At 39.5% G+C, this 16,514-nt stretch overlaps 1 protein-coding gene across 2 annotated transcripts in view; it reads left to right on the forward strand.

The window, feature by feature from the left end:
• Nucleotides 1–3,933: 3,933 nt before the first annotated feature.
• LOC124621768 (transcriptional enhancer factor TEF-1) overlaps nt 3,934–16,514 on the forward strand; it is an 803,182-nt gene continuing 790,601 nt past the window's right edge. Inside the window, exon 1 of one of the 2 annotated variants that reach the window (XM_047147194.1) lies at nt 3,934–4,063. The gene's annotated coding sequence lies outside the window, so the exon portion shown is untranslated. Of the gene's footprint in view, nt 4,064–4,220; nt 4,601–16,514 lie in introns of those variants that run through there. The other variant, XM_047147197.1, reaches the window with a different exon arrangement.

Consider the following 16,514-nt stretch of genomic DNA (forward strand, 5'->3'; position numbering starts at 1 on the left):
TTCTGGCAACATACGTTCCATGAAGATGCGATCTCTCTGTCTGCAGACGCGGAATGGAAGAAAGTACGATCCAGTCAACCTGTCACCAAGAATACCGGCCCACACCTTAACACCGAATCGCTGTTGACGCTTGCCTATGAATCGGTGTGCTACCAAGCAGACCCGAGAGCTAACAATCTGTACACAGAGCAATTGCTAATCTCAGTACACATTACCAGTCAGTGACACCGAAACAACAGCTTAACGTCAGCACCACTAACAAAACGTTTCCTAACATTAAAAGCTGATTTCAGGGACCTTAAGTTCATCATCGAAATATTTTTGTTTTGGTGTTCTCTACCTCTTATATTAATAACAAAGGGGATAAGCTGCAACAGTGTAATTCTTATCAATTACTGCCCCCCTTTCATGTCTTCGACTCTTAATGCTATCTAGTTTCTATAAAAGCTGTCGATAATCTTTCGTTGCCATTACTTAATACCTTCTACTTTTAGAATTTATTCCAATCCACATAGCCAGTAGCTTCTTGCATCGTTACAAATGTTATAAATGTCAGTTTATTGTGCATCGGGCCATTTTCTAAGGTAAGCTTTAGGGTTAGTATGGCCTCATGTGTTCCCACATTTCTCCGAAACCCAAACTGATCTTCCCATACGTGCGTGTCTACCAGTCGTTCAGTTCTGGAGTAGATTACCGATATTAGTATTTCACAGAAGTGATTTATTTAAAAATAAATTTGGATAAAGTTAGAAATTTGAATTCCGTGAATGACACCACTTACCGCGTCGAAAGAAGCACGTGAAAATTTATTCCAGGCCCAAAAGAATGTGAGCCTCTCAATTTGGCATGAAAGGCTAGTCGGAAGATTAACCTGACCGCCGATGGAAGTAGGAAATCCATGTTCGGTTCGTTCTTCTGGCACAACTATCCAACAAAACTTCTAAAATAGTATTGCTAATGCCTGAACAAAGAGGAACAAAGAATGTGAATTAAATGCAACCTCTAAATTTGTGGAACTCTGATTATAGAAGCGTTGCGCAAGAGATGGAAACCCATTTGACCACGGTAGTGAAAGGTGTTGCAGAAAGTAACCAAACAGCTCTGTACTGGCGAATTATCCTCAAAACCATTGTCAGCAAACTGATTCGCTTCCATTTTCGAAGCGTCCAAAGTTAAAGATGCGTCGTTCTATGGGTTAAGGCACTTGTCGAGTCAATGACAATTATTACATTGTTGAAGCAATGGAAAACTAGGGTGTGGTGAGCGATTCCTCAAATTTCAAAAAAGTATGCTAATAGAGATCAAACCTCGAAAAATCGTCAGTGGACACTAGATACGAGGTATCGAAATTCCTAGGGGAATTCTTCAAGGTCACTAATCATCCATGTCACTGTATGTGTGCGATTGAGTCATTGCTCTATTTCTTAATTTGAATGTTTCAGAAAGTAAGACTATAGAATGAACATAGTCTGTAGGCCAACATAAATCACAAGGAGAAAGGATTTATGAATGGCCACCGGAAATGGCTGCAGTAAATCTTAGATATGCCCAAAACAAGGCAGAGGCGTAACGAAAGAGAACAGAAACAGAAATCTGTACCGTAAGTTCAGCTTTATAATTTGTGTTATCCCTTTAGAAACACTGTACCTTGGAAGATGTTTGCCCATACCGTTGAGAATTGCATTTAATATCGCAAAAGAAGTTGGTCAGCTCTTCTTGTGAGAGGCTAATAGACATTCAACGCAAAGCTACAGATGTCTTCAAGAAGACTCGAGCAAATATCCAAGACCATTCAGGAAGTATGACAGTATTATTATTTTAAATAGCAGAAACAAGAGATTTATAAGAGTAAGTATATCTTCAATAAATTTAAAGTTGAAACATCTAAGAACTTGCCTGGTTAAAATTAGCTACATGAAAAGAGTAGCTAAAGAGTATTTTGTCGTGAAATAACAAAAAGGAGATGGAGGAAAAACAGAATGAAGGTAAGGAATGCGCCTAAATATTGGGAAAATATATGGAATAATATTAGTAACAAAGCGTTAACAACTGATATAAAGACCAGCTGTTACAGCGTAGTAAATAATATTGTAACACATAATGATACGCAGTATTCAGAGGAATGAGAGATCAGTTTCTGCCTCGAACATGATTTGTCTGGTACTATAACTCACCGTTTTACTAGGAAAGGGTAAAGCGATATATAGATTCAAAAATGTAAGGCAGACTTTCTCAGAAAAAAAGAGACTGAAGATGCATCACTACAGTGTAACTTACTCCTCCGTATGTGATGTACTTTCCAAAACAAAAGAATGAATCTACTGTGAAGCTATACGGTAACTTTGTAACTGCTTTATCCTTAAGAGTTACTGCGTTCCATCGAGAGACTAGAGCGATATTAAGGTGGAGCATGCGAAGAAATAACAATACAACAAATGCAATTTTGATGATAGAATATGTTGAAGACCGCAATTCAATAGAAAGTGTGTAACACTTCACTGGGAATCAAGCTACAACACAAATTCTGCAACGACAAATATGGACACTGATGGACTCCATGTACTCTCGAGATATTTATGTATGCCATGGCATATAACCACGTGAATTGAATTACATTGTTCTGCATGGCTTCTGTTCATTATCCTTTTTTTTCGCTATGATGTGTGCATGAGGGTTACTGATTTGAATGCAAATGCAATTTGCAGATAATTTTTAGGAACTCGTGAATTTCATTATGTGCTTTAGTTAATTTTATGTACAAAAAAGTAGTAGTAAGAATAAAGTTTACGCGACTGATCATGATAAGCTGGAAATTAGGGTCCTGGCAATAATTTGCATGTGACACATAAGAGGAGGGGATTAAGACGTCTAATGCTGTAAGTGGCAGGATTCTCGAAATTTTTGTTTCGTGCTCTGATTAGACAAAGATTAGGGTTTCCATTGTGTCCTTAAATCCGTTAAGATAAATGCCTGGCTAGTTTCTTTGTAAAGGACACGGCTGATTTCCTTCGCCACTCTCACAGAACATTTATTTTTTAAGGACTTTTTTTTTGTAATGGAAATACTTCACAGTTGACAGAGAATTTCGGCAAATAAAATATTGTACGAAGCGGAAGTAAGTCTTCTGTTAGATCTCAGATCTACTCAAGTCACTGCATTTAGACAAACATATATATGAAATGAGAAGGTTCAAATTGCCTTTTTTTTTTTTTTTTTTTTTTTTTTTTTTTTTTTTTTAATGTTTGTTTCGCTGAATATATTCTTAACTCTAGATTGATAAACCCTCGTAAAATTTAAGATTGCAGTGTGGTACAAAACAGGACATTTTGTACTTCATTTTATATGTAACATACCACTGGAGATCTAATAAATATAATTAACTAATGCGTAAGCTACAAATTAAGAGTTCCTATGAATAAAATGTGGGGTAGTAAACTTTCGATGTAAAATCTTCCTCCATTGGTGTCCTAGGGTCAATCTCGTACTTAAAATGAAACGCACAATGTGTCTGCTAATACGGCAATGGTTTTTAACACTTTTGTTACATCGTAAAAGTGCTATGCGGTGTGAAACGAAATACAAACTGACGAACTGCGACAAGTCATCAGACGATATTTAAAAGAAAGGCAAATTGTGTGCGATTCTCGTTTAGTCATGTGTGTGAATTATTATAGGCACTATTTCTAAAATATGAGCTCAGGAGGTAACAGTTACGCTATGAAGTTTCACAGCGTTTCTTCCCGTGCGCTACTGCAGCTTGTCGGTGCAATGAAGTGGCTACCAATACGTAAAGCAAACGTTTCACCTTTGTCTCTGACGTAATGCTACGTCACAAAGTGGTGGGGAGCGAGGGCGAGCAAGCGTTGGATCAAACTACAGATTCTCCAACAAGCCGCCTGTGACACCATATGCGCAGACTGGCTGCGCACTAGTCCTGTGCGTTGTCTGGATTCTTTGTGCCATTCTTGGCATACCAAAATCAGACTTACTCTTCATATTTACGGACCAAATACCGTCCTAATTTCAAGCAAACTCGCCGAGGAGGTGTGGAACTTTCCCTCTGGTAAGTAATTTATACGTTTACATCGTTTTAATACAGTACATGCAGTGTATATGTAGAAATACGAGCCAGAATGCTAGCAATGTGATCGCGATTCCTCCAATACTTTACATACTTGTCATGTTTGCCACTACAAACTTCCGGCGACGGTGAGATAGTGTGTACGGTGCGCCGCGGCAAAACGCACATTTGTGGTGTAACTAGATGACTTACTCAAAATATCGTGTGCTGTTTTGGTGTGTATTGATCGTACTGTAAGCAGTGTTAAGTGTGGTTAATAGGAGAGAAGTGAGAAACGTAAGGAAGAAAATTTCTAGCAGTTCGGCTGCTGATGCAAGAAAACGCGCTCTATCACCGATCGTCGTCGCAGGCGTTTTATAATGTATTTATGTGATGTAGTCAGTATACATGTTACCGTGGTGTTGTACTGAGCCTCGTAACGTTCAACAAGGTTAATTAATTTTTCTTACGAATTATGATATGTGTCAGGAACGAGCTAAGTGTATGTAAACCAGCTGGATTCAGCCAACGAATAAACAAGCAAGTATCATTTACATCATATAATATATTGATACTTAGAATACACGTTTAGTATGCAGCGATCGCTTTGTTTTCATTTATGCGTAAATTGCCGTTCGCTGAAACAATAGTAATTACTACTAAAATTATGAAAAATGTTTTTCTTTGATTCGTGAAAGTTTTTTAGTTGTAAACGGAGTATATTTTCAGTGACATAACATGCAGTATTGTGTTCATCTTCGTTGTTTGTTTATTTACGTCCATAGAATTGTTTGGAACCGTGTTTTTGATAATGCTAAGCTATCATTGAGGGCTTTGAAAAGAATGTAATGATCTGAGATGTGATCGAAGTGTTGACTAGCTTGTTTTCGTACATTCTGTTACCTTGTGTGCATTTTCCTCCAATTTTTGACATAAGTGAGCTACTGTACATGGCTTATGTAAATCATGTGTTTTGTTGACATTTCGAAATCTATTATTTTTGATAGCGAATACCTCAGTGTAATTGTATTTTTCCTTTTTTATTATTAAGCGGAATTTTCCTCTCATTCAACCTTTCGTAATCTTAAGTCAGTCTTCATCTTTACCCAAAAATATTAATCTTTTGAAATCTGTCACCATACGGTAACAAATACTAGTACGTGCGTACAGCAATTAGACGGATATTCTTGATTCTTTGACGCTTTCAGAACCCGTTGAGCAATTTATGCGTTTACCTTTTATCAGGATCAAAGCAACTTAAGGACTCTCGACTAGAATTGCTAAAGACTATAAAATTAGATTTGTCAGTATTGCTTTGCTATTACTGTTTTAGATCGTCAAATGATCTTTAGAAAGCTTTGCCTTTTCGTGTAACAGCGCTTGAGAGACTTTGGCAAGCAGCACAACGCTTGCTCACCCAAGTTATCTTTAGATGTAAGCAAGCGCCAGCACAAGTTATTTTGGGAGGGGGCAAAGCTGAAACATAGTGTAACAAACAGAACAGCATGGCTGCATGATGCCGGGTCGAGTCCCCCCTCCCCTCCCACGCAACTTACAGCGCGCTTTGTTTTCTGCTCCCGGTTACTTCACAGGTTGCGCGTTGTGTGTCAAAACGCTAGGCGTGGCTCGATTTGTCGACGGACGTTCCCAACCCCAGTGTTTGCTTTCTGATACTAGTAGTCGTTTAGCGCCAGTATAAACTCATTTGTCCGCGAAATGCTGTACCGTTCTAGGAAACATTAACGAGCGACACTCATTTCATGAACTTAAAACGAGTATTAACAACTGCTGACTTTATTCGACGCTATATCATTTGAGCGAAAATGCCAGTTGCCTCTTACCCGACAAAGTACTGTTATTGTAAATGATAAAGGCACTTTCTGTCATTCGCGAGGGTAGAAACAACAGCACGGTGGGAATATAAACTTAATTCGCTTCGTTCCAAAACTCATTGTCAGCCAGTCTGAAACAATGAAGCCTGCAAACAATTTTGGTTTTCGTTATCATTACATTTCTCTGTGTGAACTGCACTGTAATATGATTTATAGCAACTGCCGTTTGCGAAGAACGCCATAACGTGAAAAACAAATGAAAAAATATGAGGAACTAATCGGCGCGCGCGCTCTTTTGTGTGTGTGTGTGTGTGTGTGTGTGTGTGTGTGTGTGTGATTGTGTGTGTGTGTGCAGATTGTGTGTGTGTGTGTGTGTGTGTGTGTGTGTGTGTGTGTGTGTGTGTGCAGTGGAAAAATTTGAACTGTGTCCTAAGCCACTAAATAACAGAAAAGTACAGTTTATATTCGCAGATTTGTAGAAGATATTTAAAAGATGCGAAGGTTGTTACACAATATAATTTTTGTTAATATGGTTTGTCGCATGCGTCTGTAATTCATACTGTACCTTGCACTAAATAATGGTAATAATTATTATTAAGTAGAGGTTGGCATAGTATCTACGTCATGGTTGAAATAAGTACTCTGTGTAAATCAAAGTTGTTGACAATGACAAAGGTAACACTGACGGATGTCCGTGTGATGCAGTTCTTACGTAATCTGCGTAGTCACTACATATGTGTTGTTCGTGTCGGTAATGTTAGAAAAGGTCGAACCGGTAGGTTGCGGAGCAGCTGAACACGGTCAGGGTATCTTTCGATCTGACCCATGTCTCATTTCTTGATAGGTGAACATGGAATAGAGTAAGGAATATACGCACTGTATAGACGTGCTACGCAATCGCCAAGGATGCCGAAAGCTGGAGGGGGATCGGTTTAATTCTGGGCGGAAATCTAAAAACACTTCATAAATTGTTTTTAATTCGTTGATGTTATTTGTGATTTTTTCCTCCTGTCCAGCTGAATGTAAAAGCATTACTCCCAGACGTCAACCACCTAGGGCATTGCTAACAAATCTAGGAAACGTGCAAATTCCATGTATATGTGAAGTGTTGTATGCATGTTAAAAGTGATTTTGTTGTTCCTTCTAATTCAACTTAGAATTTTCAATCCTTTCAGTTCCTGTAATGGTGAATGAGTGGTTAGGGCGTCGAACTCTTGCGCCGAAGCTGACGGATTCAAATCCAACAGAAAACTGGATTTTTTTTTTCAGGCTGATTAACAATCCACTGCATGCCATGTCGCATGGGATACAGCCCTTAAAAGAACCTTAAATTATCTTCAGATTGCTTTAGACAAAATTCACGTCTCGTTACGAAAATGGTGTTTGGTGGCATAGAGACGAAATAACGTTCATGAAAAAGCAGCCGTTGTACTTCAATATGGTTACCAAACCAAATGATGGGTCATTACAATTGTTATATGATATTAAGGAAATGTTATTACAAATAGAGTAGCGTTTTATTTAGTTTTTGGATGGATGGAGGAGGGGAGCAGACGAATATACATGAGTATTGGGAGTAGGGATGAGCAAAAAAACAGTAATAGTCTAGGTGCCAAAATACGTAGAGCCACCCTTACATGATGTGTAGAAATTCTCACAGATAGTTCGCCTCATTGTCACTAATGTTATACTCTGCAGGTGCCAGCAATTCAAATTAAACCATAAAAGTAACTGTAACACTCCCTTCCGTGGCTTGACAGACTCAAGAGTTTATGTGATGTCGAAAAGTTGAGTTTTATTAGTTTCATGCGGTAGTTTATAGAAGTCGTACAAAAAAAAAAAAACCACTCCCTCCATGCCTAATAACTCACTGAAATCCTTCAGCCATGTCATACACCTAATGATATCGTATAATAAGGACCTGCTTTATTCGTTCATTTACTTTTAAAATGGCACAACAAATTTTTATTAAAAAAAATGGTTCAAATGGCTCTGAGCACTGTGGGACTTAAATTCTGAAGTCATCAGTCCCCAAGAACTTAGAACTACTTAAACCTAACCAACCTAAGGACATCACACACATCCATGCCCGAGGAAGGATTCTAACTGCGACCGTAGGGGTCGCGCGTTTCCAGGCTGTAGCGCATAGAACCGCTCGGCAAAAATTTTTATTCATTTCTTGTCATTCTCTCCCTACCCGCACCCCACTAATTATAGCTGTTAATATGACAGCGCTTGCCTTAATGCTGTTACCCGAGAATAGCAGTTTTTAGCCAAGATGCTGAATTAATGTTTTTGGAACTTTTAAAATTCTGGATTAATAGTGACCCAACTCCTGAAGTATCCCATTTCTTTACAGTTCATATTTTTACAAATATATATTCCATAACACAGCCTTATCCTGGAATTTTACTTATTGTTAATAAGAGAGATCGTTTCTCAAATAGCGCTGTTGAACACAATCACCGTACTTTGCGTCGGGTCTGCTTCAGTCTTCAGCGTTGCTGGAGCAGCAATGCCCCTAGAACTAATTTCGGTTTGAATTATAAAAAGCCGATTTTCGTCGAACCAAAATCTCGTTTCCGAATCTGAGAATATGTTATAAGCAAAGAAAAAGCAGCAGGTTGTGAAACTCTCTAATGATCGATACTCGGCAGTCACGCACTACGCAGTACCGTTGTCTAAAGAACGATGCAACAATTATTTTTTGCAGATAAAAACTACACTTCATTAATGGCACTCCAGTGTAACTATCTGGCTTCCCGAACCCAAGCTCCGTTGTTAAACGATCCGAGCACGTTCCACAAGCATGTGTAAATCTGCAGTGTCCTGCAGATTGTTCCAAATTGTTTTGGAAGAAGGAGGCGCAGCTGGCTTTTCATCTATATGGTTTGCATAATTGTATTTGATGCCACGAATCCAATACTGTCTCGATACATTCTTAAAGCAGGAATTGACAGTGCAAACAGTGGTGAACAAAAATAAAATATAAATAAATATTAAATTGTTATTTCGAACTTACTTAAAGAAACCCTTCATTCCTTCTGCCGAAACGTTGCATGCTTTTAGTACTTAGAAGCTTATTGACGAATAGCGCACTTTAAAGAGATACATTAAACTTCTGTGCGAATCACCAGTAGCTGCAAACAGGAGAGTGATCGCCAACCTTGCTGTAGGTACACACTCATATAGAGGGGTCCAGAAAAATGTAGAAGCCAATTTCATTTTTCAAGGTCCCACATGGGTAGAAGCCAAGAGTTGTAAGATCTGTAGACCGTGGTCGGTACTCAACAGCTTCTCTTCGACTTAACCATCGTCCAGGTAGATTTTCATCCAAGTAGGCTCTGTCATCTCTGTGGTAAGGAGGCGGAGCGCCATCTTGTTGTAGGAAAAATCTTTCATTTCCAAACACCTCTCCGATGGAGGTAAAATGTATGTTTTGCAACATATGAAGAGACACCTCACCAGTTACGGTATGTTCAAAGAAGACTAGTCCAATTAAACCTCGCAATGACAGATCACACCACATATTAACACCATGTTTGTCCACATGAACTTAAGGATTTTCAGGTGCCCAGTACATGCAACTTTAGCGGTTTACAGTACCGTTCAGTTTAAATTGCGCCACCTCAGACCAGATAACTAGCCCTGCAAACCATTCTTCCTCACGAAGCTTCCCTTCAAACCACTCGCCGTGCTCCATCCTTCAATCCAGGTCGTCTACTTTCATAGCGTGGAATGTATGCTTTCCACTTTGCAGCCTTCAGAATTCGTCGTACGCGTGATGGGCTTACCTCACTTTCATGTGCACCCTGCTTCAAACATTTTTGAAGTGACGTAATAAAATGTTAGAACACAGCAGCGGCGGAAGCAGTACTTTTTTTTTTTTGTCGGCGAGACCTTTCCTCATGAACGTGCTGAACAGTACCATCGGCTTCAAATATATCCCGAATGCGATAAATTGTTGCATGTTTTGGTGGCTGAGTTCCGTACACATTACGCCGCTGCCGTTGTACCTCCATGTTTTCGAAATTCCATTACCACTTCAGTACGGCCTTGCTTTGCGCAAACGACTGTCTTACTTCATCTATAGCTGCACTGACATCTGCTGAAAAAACAATGGACTATTTTGCAACGACATGTCATTTTGTTCCAGAAATATTAACTATCAAAGAGGGTGTACATTTTTCTGGACTCCTCTGTATTTATATCTTTTTCGGCAATTACTGGACCATTTCTTTGCACAAGATATTGTGAATTGTATTTCGACATTCTGGCAAAAGTTTGGAAGACGTATGTAACCTGCATTAGACCACGAGTTAAATTTTCTGGCATATTTTGTGTTCCGGTATTTCAAAAAAGGGACACAGTTTCGTTTTCTCTTGTTCTTTGTTTTGTTCTTCGCAGTGCTGTTCTTGCTCTTCACAGTGCTGTTCTTGCTCTTCGCAGCGCTGTTGTTGCTCTTCGCAGCGCTGTTGTTGCTCTTCGCAGCGCTGTTGTTGCTCTTCGCAGCGCTGTTGTTGCTCTTCGCAGCGCTGTTCTTTGTGTGTTATAAAAGCAGGAGAGCCGAACTCAGTTCCACCAGCTCCCGATCGTTCATTTTGTGGCAGTAGTGTGGCCCCGTGTAAAATCTTCTGGCCCGGAAATATATTGCCAGGCATCAGTGGCCGGTGATGTCGTACATGTGGCTGCTATTCGAGTGATCACCATGTTGCTTGACAAGATTGTCAGGCTATATCTTCGGCGATATACAGTTTTCGTGGCAGTGTAAACATACATTGAGGCGTGAATACAGGTTGTAACAATCGTTACCAGTAGTAATCACCCTGAACATAAGTGTTTCTCGCATGGTTAGATGAACTTCTGCGGAGTGCGGAACATTCAGATGTGCTTGGATGTTCAGCGATCGTGCATTGTTTACAAGTTGTCTTGCACCAAAAGTTTCTCGTTTACTGATCATGTTTTGGGTTTCCGTTCCTCAGCCGGTAAAAACAGGACACTTCACTTTGGTGGCTGTCCGTCCGTGGGCCCATCCGCTACGACTCCATTATCTCAGAAAAAGGGTAGACTTATTGAGTTGAAATTTGTGTCAAACACTAAGGTCTACCATCTCTGAGCGGTGTAAAAAATTTAAGCATCTAAGTCAGTTCAGTCAAAAGATGCAACTGTTATCAGAACCTGCAGATGAACTACTATAGACATTGTCTAAATTAATTTTCTACGGTACTCACAGGGCGCGACCCTCACTCGCACTGGTCCGGTTTTTTAAACAAACGTTGGTGCCTTCTTCGATAAATTATAATAGCAGTAAAATGAAGTCTCCATTGGTTCGAACTGTAGCAAGGGGTCTGTAACACGAAACCACGACACCGAAGCACAGCGCACAAAATAAAAAACTGTAGTTGTAACCCACCAATTGATGTCGCAAAATTATTTGAACGTTTATAGGGTTTACCATTCATTACATGAAAATTGTTTTTAAAGTTGGTAGTTGATTGCCCCCAGGCCATAAGCGTTAATCCGAAAAAGAATTAACTACAGGTGATGTCAGTCCCCTCGATGTATTTCGTTGTGCCCCATTTTCTCTAATAAAGAAATGTTACTTTCAAATTCGTCTGCAGCTGGAGAAGGGCATGTTTTGTTTTGCAGGCTGACACGGCGTGCTCTCCTGCTGTGCGTGTTGCAGTGATACCATGGGCAACTTTAAGACGACCTGATACGACCCCACTTGCGAGGGTTACTGTTGCTTTGCAGCATATTACACTGCACAGTCTGCACTACAGTGTTACAAATCAGCTTCCTTCAGTCGCACATTGTGGCGCCTGTGTAGCAATGGATACTGAGGTTTACTGTTTTGACTGGGGCGAATTATCCTCATCTTCGTAACGAATTCTTTTTCCATGCTTATTAGACCCGGATGGGTGCCCCCATCTGTAATGGTGAGAAAAGTTCCAAAAGTAATTATTCATAAGCGTTTGAACGCAACGGAAATGTAGTATTCATCATATATACTGTGACACATTTGTGTGTCCCCGTCTCGCGTGTAAACTAAAGCAAAACATGTTTGTTGCTTAGCTTTATAATATGAGGAAGTAGTACTACCTTTGGTACATTAATAGTCCCCAATCAAATTTTCACGTGTTCACTGAGCAGGAGCCTAGGATCACAGAAGGACGCGAAGTTTGTGCTTAAATTTTTCAACGTTTATGTCAATCAAAACAGTTATTGCAATGCTTCAGTTTTATATGGATGCAGAACAAGAAATAATCCGTTATGATATATTGAATGTTTCAAACTCTACTCTTAGAAGTATGAATATAAATCCCAAAACCTCTGATTGACGTAAACACTGGGGCAGGGATGTCACAAATATTAAAATATTCCAGGCCACCATGCCGTAGTTAGATGAAAACTTTCTGGAACATTCCTTGCTTTGTACTCAAACAAAATTCAAGCATTGAAGTGTGTGTTTTTCGGACGTGTGGTCGTAAAGTGGTCACATATCTTTGGAAATAAGGATCTGCGTACAGACAGAAGCTGTCTTCGATTATCTAAAGATGGCCTAGAACGCGAAAAGCTGATCACAACGAAATATAAAATTAATAATGCGGAGCATGAGTGGTTTATATATCAGTATATAATACGTCATCCAAGAGGGGGCGAACTACTCGATAAATGTCATTTGTGCCTCTTGAAAATTAAGGACTCGGCTTGATACCTGCTGTGTATTCCAGAGGAAGCAATTGTGATGAGACATGCTTTTATGTAAGTTGTTGTCTCACGTTAACCAAGAAACAGCTTCAACTACAAAACAATATTGACATAGATTACTTCTTTGTTCCGCCCCATGTCAGTTACTGAGCTCTAAAGTTCAGTTACATCTCGACGGAGGTTGTAAATAGCGAACTGTTATGTACTCCTTTTCGATTTCTTACCGCCCCTGATACCGCTTTTCTGGGTGTTTGAATAAAATGCCTAAAGGTTTGTGTGTGTGTGTGTGTGTGTGTGTGTGTGTGTGTGTGTGTGTGTGTGTGTGTGTTTTCTATCTGAAATGAGCTCGTAATATAGTCGCTGCTATTACCTTTCAAGTAATTCTCTCCCTTTCTGCTGCCCACCAATAGCGGAAAATGACCGCAGTTCGGACTCCTTTGTCTTCTGCATTAAATAGCTTCGTCAGGCGAACAGAGGACGTGCTACTCGTTTCTAAATTTGTTTTTCCACATAAAAGCTTAAAAAGGCAGAAATGAGTCATATTAATAAAAAAAACATCGTTTTAAATGTAGCGAGCTGTATTTCGGTCGCCTTGCCCTTGGCGTAGCTTTATAAACTTTTACCGTTTTCTATGTCTGGTGTTTATATGAGCGACGCAAGAACTTAAGCTGTTTTGGTGGATTTTGTGCGGATGATATACAACAAGTTGCTTTTCGGATTTGGTTAAGATTTATCGTACCATTAACTAGTTTTAAAGCCACTGCAGGCTCATCAGATAGAAGTATTTCGGAAACATTACTTTATGGACCCGTGTGCAGCCAGACCGTAGGGTCGTGATGCTGGCAAAAATAACGGAAATTTGAACGAAACGGAAAAATCGTTATGTTTCATAACATTTGTATCTTTGTGCCCACAACAAATTAATTTCTCTAATGTGTGCGTTTTAGTTTGTTGTACACCCAAACATACAGTATTTAGGGGCACTTGGTATGTGTGTGCTCGATATTACACATCGCGGTGTTCGGCATGAGATTTCATTAAACTAAAGAATAAAATATTGACAAGCTTCGATGATGGACCAAATGAACATTGCAAGCTGAAGGTACGCCTATATGCTGTACACGAAATAGGGATAAAAAAAAAAGTTACGGATAAAGTGTTATTTATTAGCCTGGGTGGAAGACATGGATAACCATGTGTAGCTGTAGGTGGGTACATGAATTGAGCTTATGCTGGTGGAAATATAACAGTATAAAATAATAAAGAACAAAACAGGTACAAGTAAACTAGAAGAGTGGAAGAGCTGAAAGCGTACATGGCAGTCTTTATCGGAAAGGCGTTTGATGCGTAGTTTTTCCCCTGTAGGACGGAATGAAGCTTCACATTATTTGTGTGTCAATAGAGATAATATATTGTTGTGATAATGAGCTAAAGGGTGGTGTTTCAGCACGCTTCTTGGTTGTTCCTTACATAATGAGTAATGGCGGCGTGTACAACCGTGTTGCTGCGGAGTCACTTAAACCACTTCACTTGAAGGAGACACCACACAGCGTTTGTGGTGCTTCCGGCTACAGTACGCCACATTTTGAAAGAGTGTATCCAGTTTGCACATCAGGGCAGTATAAGGTTCGGCCTCTGTTTTGAGTGATGACAATATACCGTATAATTGCTAGTTTTTTTTATCTTGTCCCAGCTATCAAAAGCGATGTTGGTGTTGTCGTCGTCGTCGTCGTCGTCGTTGTTGTTGTTTCGGTCATAAGCTCTTACGATGGTTTATGCAGTTCATTTGTTGATTGCTATCTACCCTTATCTTCATTTGAATATAACTGCTGCATCCTGCAGCATCATTTACCAGCCTCATGTATTCATATCTAGGTTTGTCCCTGTGAGTCTTTCCCTCCACCATCCCTTCAGCTACGTTTTCAGAAACGACATATGCCGTAATACGTCCCCAACTGTTCTCTCTCTTCGTTTCATCACATTCTTTATTACACATTTTTCTCGGTTACCTATTGCATGACGTCTTAATTCCTTACTTGTCAGTCCATCAGATATCAGTCACCTCATTTAACACATCATTTCAACGGCTTCTCTTTGTTTCATTGCTGTCTTACCCATTTTCCGTGTTTTGCGGGCTTAATCTTTTTTGATGTCAAGGTTTATGTATGTCAGCAGCTGCTTCTTTATTCTTTTAAAACCAATTTGCTGTGCGGAATCATTGCTACTAGTATTTCTTGCATCTTCATCTTAATATTGTGTTGTATAGATGCCAAACGTCGTCCTTTTCTTACTTGAATACTACAAACTCTTAAATATTGCTGTGCGGACAGAGCAGGAGTCACTCTTACTTCTTTAAAGTCATCTACTAACGATCTCATGTGTCGGTTACTAGGATAAAAGTTGGTTTGAACGCTACGGATGTGGTACATTTGTAGATGGTATACTCTTGTCCTTTTAGATTTTCGTACTAGTCCATATGGCCTGTTATCGGCGACCTACTGTTAAATAAGGGAAATGACTTCTTCCATACGCAGGGAGTATTTCCATCAATGAGTCACATTAAGAGGGGGATTTTGGGGGGGGGGGGGGGAGCTTCAAGCTTTCTGTCATTTCATATCCAACAAAATGAGATATTAAGTCATCAGATATTAAATAATAGATTCGAAAATAATGCAGAACCCGTGTTCTATGTGCTTTCATTTGTGTATAACATAGCAACGTAAAAATATACCCGGTGTCCTCGATAACGAGAGCTGCTGTTGAAAATGTTAACAACGTGTAATTCGTGAAATCCTCAAGTATCTCTTAATTTTTGCCTCGCCCATTAAACACATTAATGCATATACCATGAAATCACATTGTCGTTAGTTTTTTGGCGGAATTTAAGAACACCTATTCCTTGTCACCGACATTGAGTACCATCCATTATCGATGTGGAACACTGCGACTGTCGTGAATAAAGGTTTGCACAAGTTACTGCAATCACTGGCGCCTTTGTTTTATTCATCAATTTTTATTTTCCATTACCAATTTCGAATCGCCTAGCGATTCATCTTCAGATGGTACATATTTGTTGCATTTTTGCAATTGTGGGAGTCGTGTAGCTGTGGCAGTATGTATAAACGAAACATGTGAGCACTGAATGTGGTGACAATTATTCACATTGACATCGATTTAGTTGCATTACTTACAGTTGTTAGTATCTGTTGGTTTGTTCTTGATGCACACATTGTCTTGGAAAAACAACGTATGTTTTGCAGTGTAGACTACAAACTCTTAGAACATAACTTAAATCGTGTTCTTTGGTTTCTTAACGATTTGTAAAGCACGTAGAAGTTAATACCTGTGGCTAAATTGAAGTGGTGTAAAGTTAACCACTGAAGAACATGGAGTGTGTGCACCAAGACCAAACCAACAGATACTAATAACTGTAAGAAATGTAAGTAAATCGATCTCGCAATATGAATTCTCGCCACATTCAGTGCTTGCATGTTTCGTTTATACAGTTTGCAACAGCTACGCGACCCCACAATGCTGCTTACATGCAGTAAATATGTACCATCCAATGATTGAATCACTATGCAATTCGAAACCGGTAATGGAAAATAAAAATTGAAGACTAAAACAAAAGGCGACTGGTTTCAGCAGTTTGTGGAAACTTACATCGAGTACAGTTTTGCCACCTCTCCAACCGATAATTAAGGTGAACGATGCATGAATAAAGAGAAGTTACAGTAGCGGGGTAGGCAAACACATACAGTACCTGTCACAAATCACCATAAACAAGTAACAACTGGGTATGTTGCGTTGTTCATCTGTGATCTGCCTATCCAGGTAAATCTCTGTAATAAATGGACCGCACGAAAAGAAATACTTGACTCTCGGCCGTTTTGCTGATAGACCATTGTTTG

Source organism: Schistocerca americana, chromosome 7 (genome assembly GCF_021461395.2).
Source record: "Schistocerca americana isolate TAMUIC-IGC-003095 chromosome 7, iqSchAmer2.1, whole genome shotgun sequence".
Taxonomy (NCBI): Eukaryota; Metazoa; Arthropoda; class Insecta; order Orthoptera; family Acrididae; genus Schistocerca; species Schistocerca americana.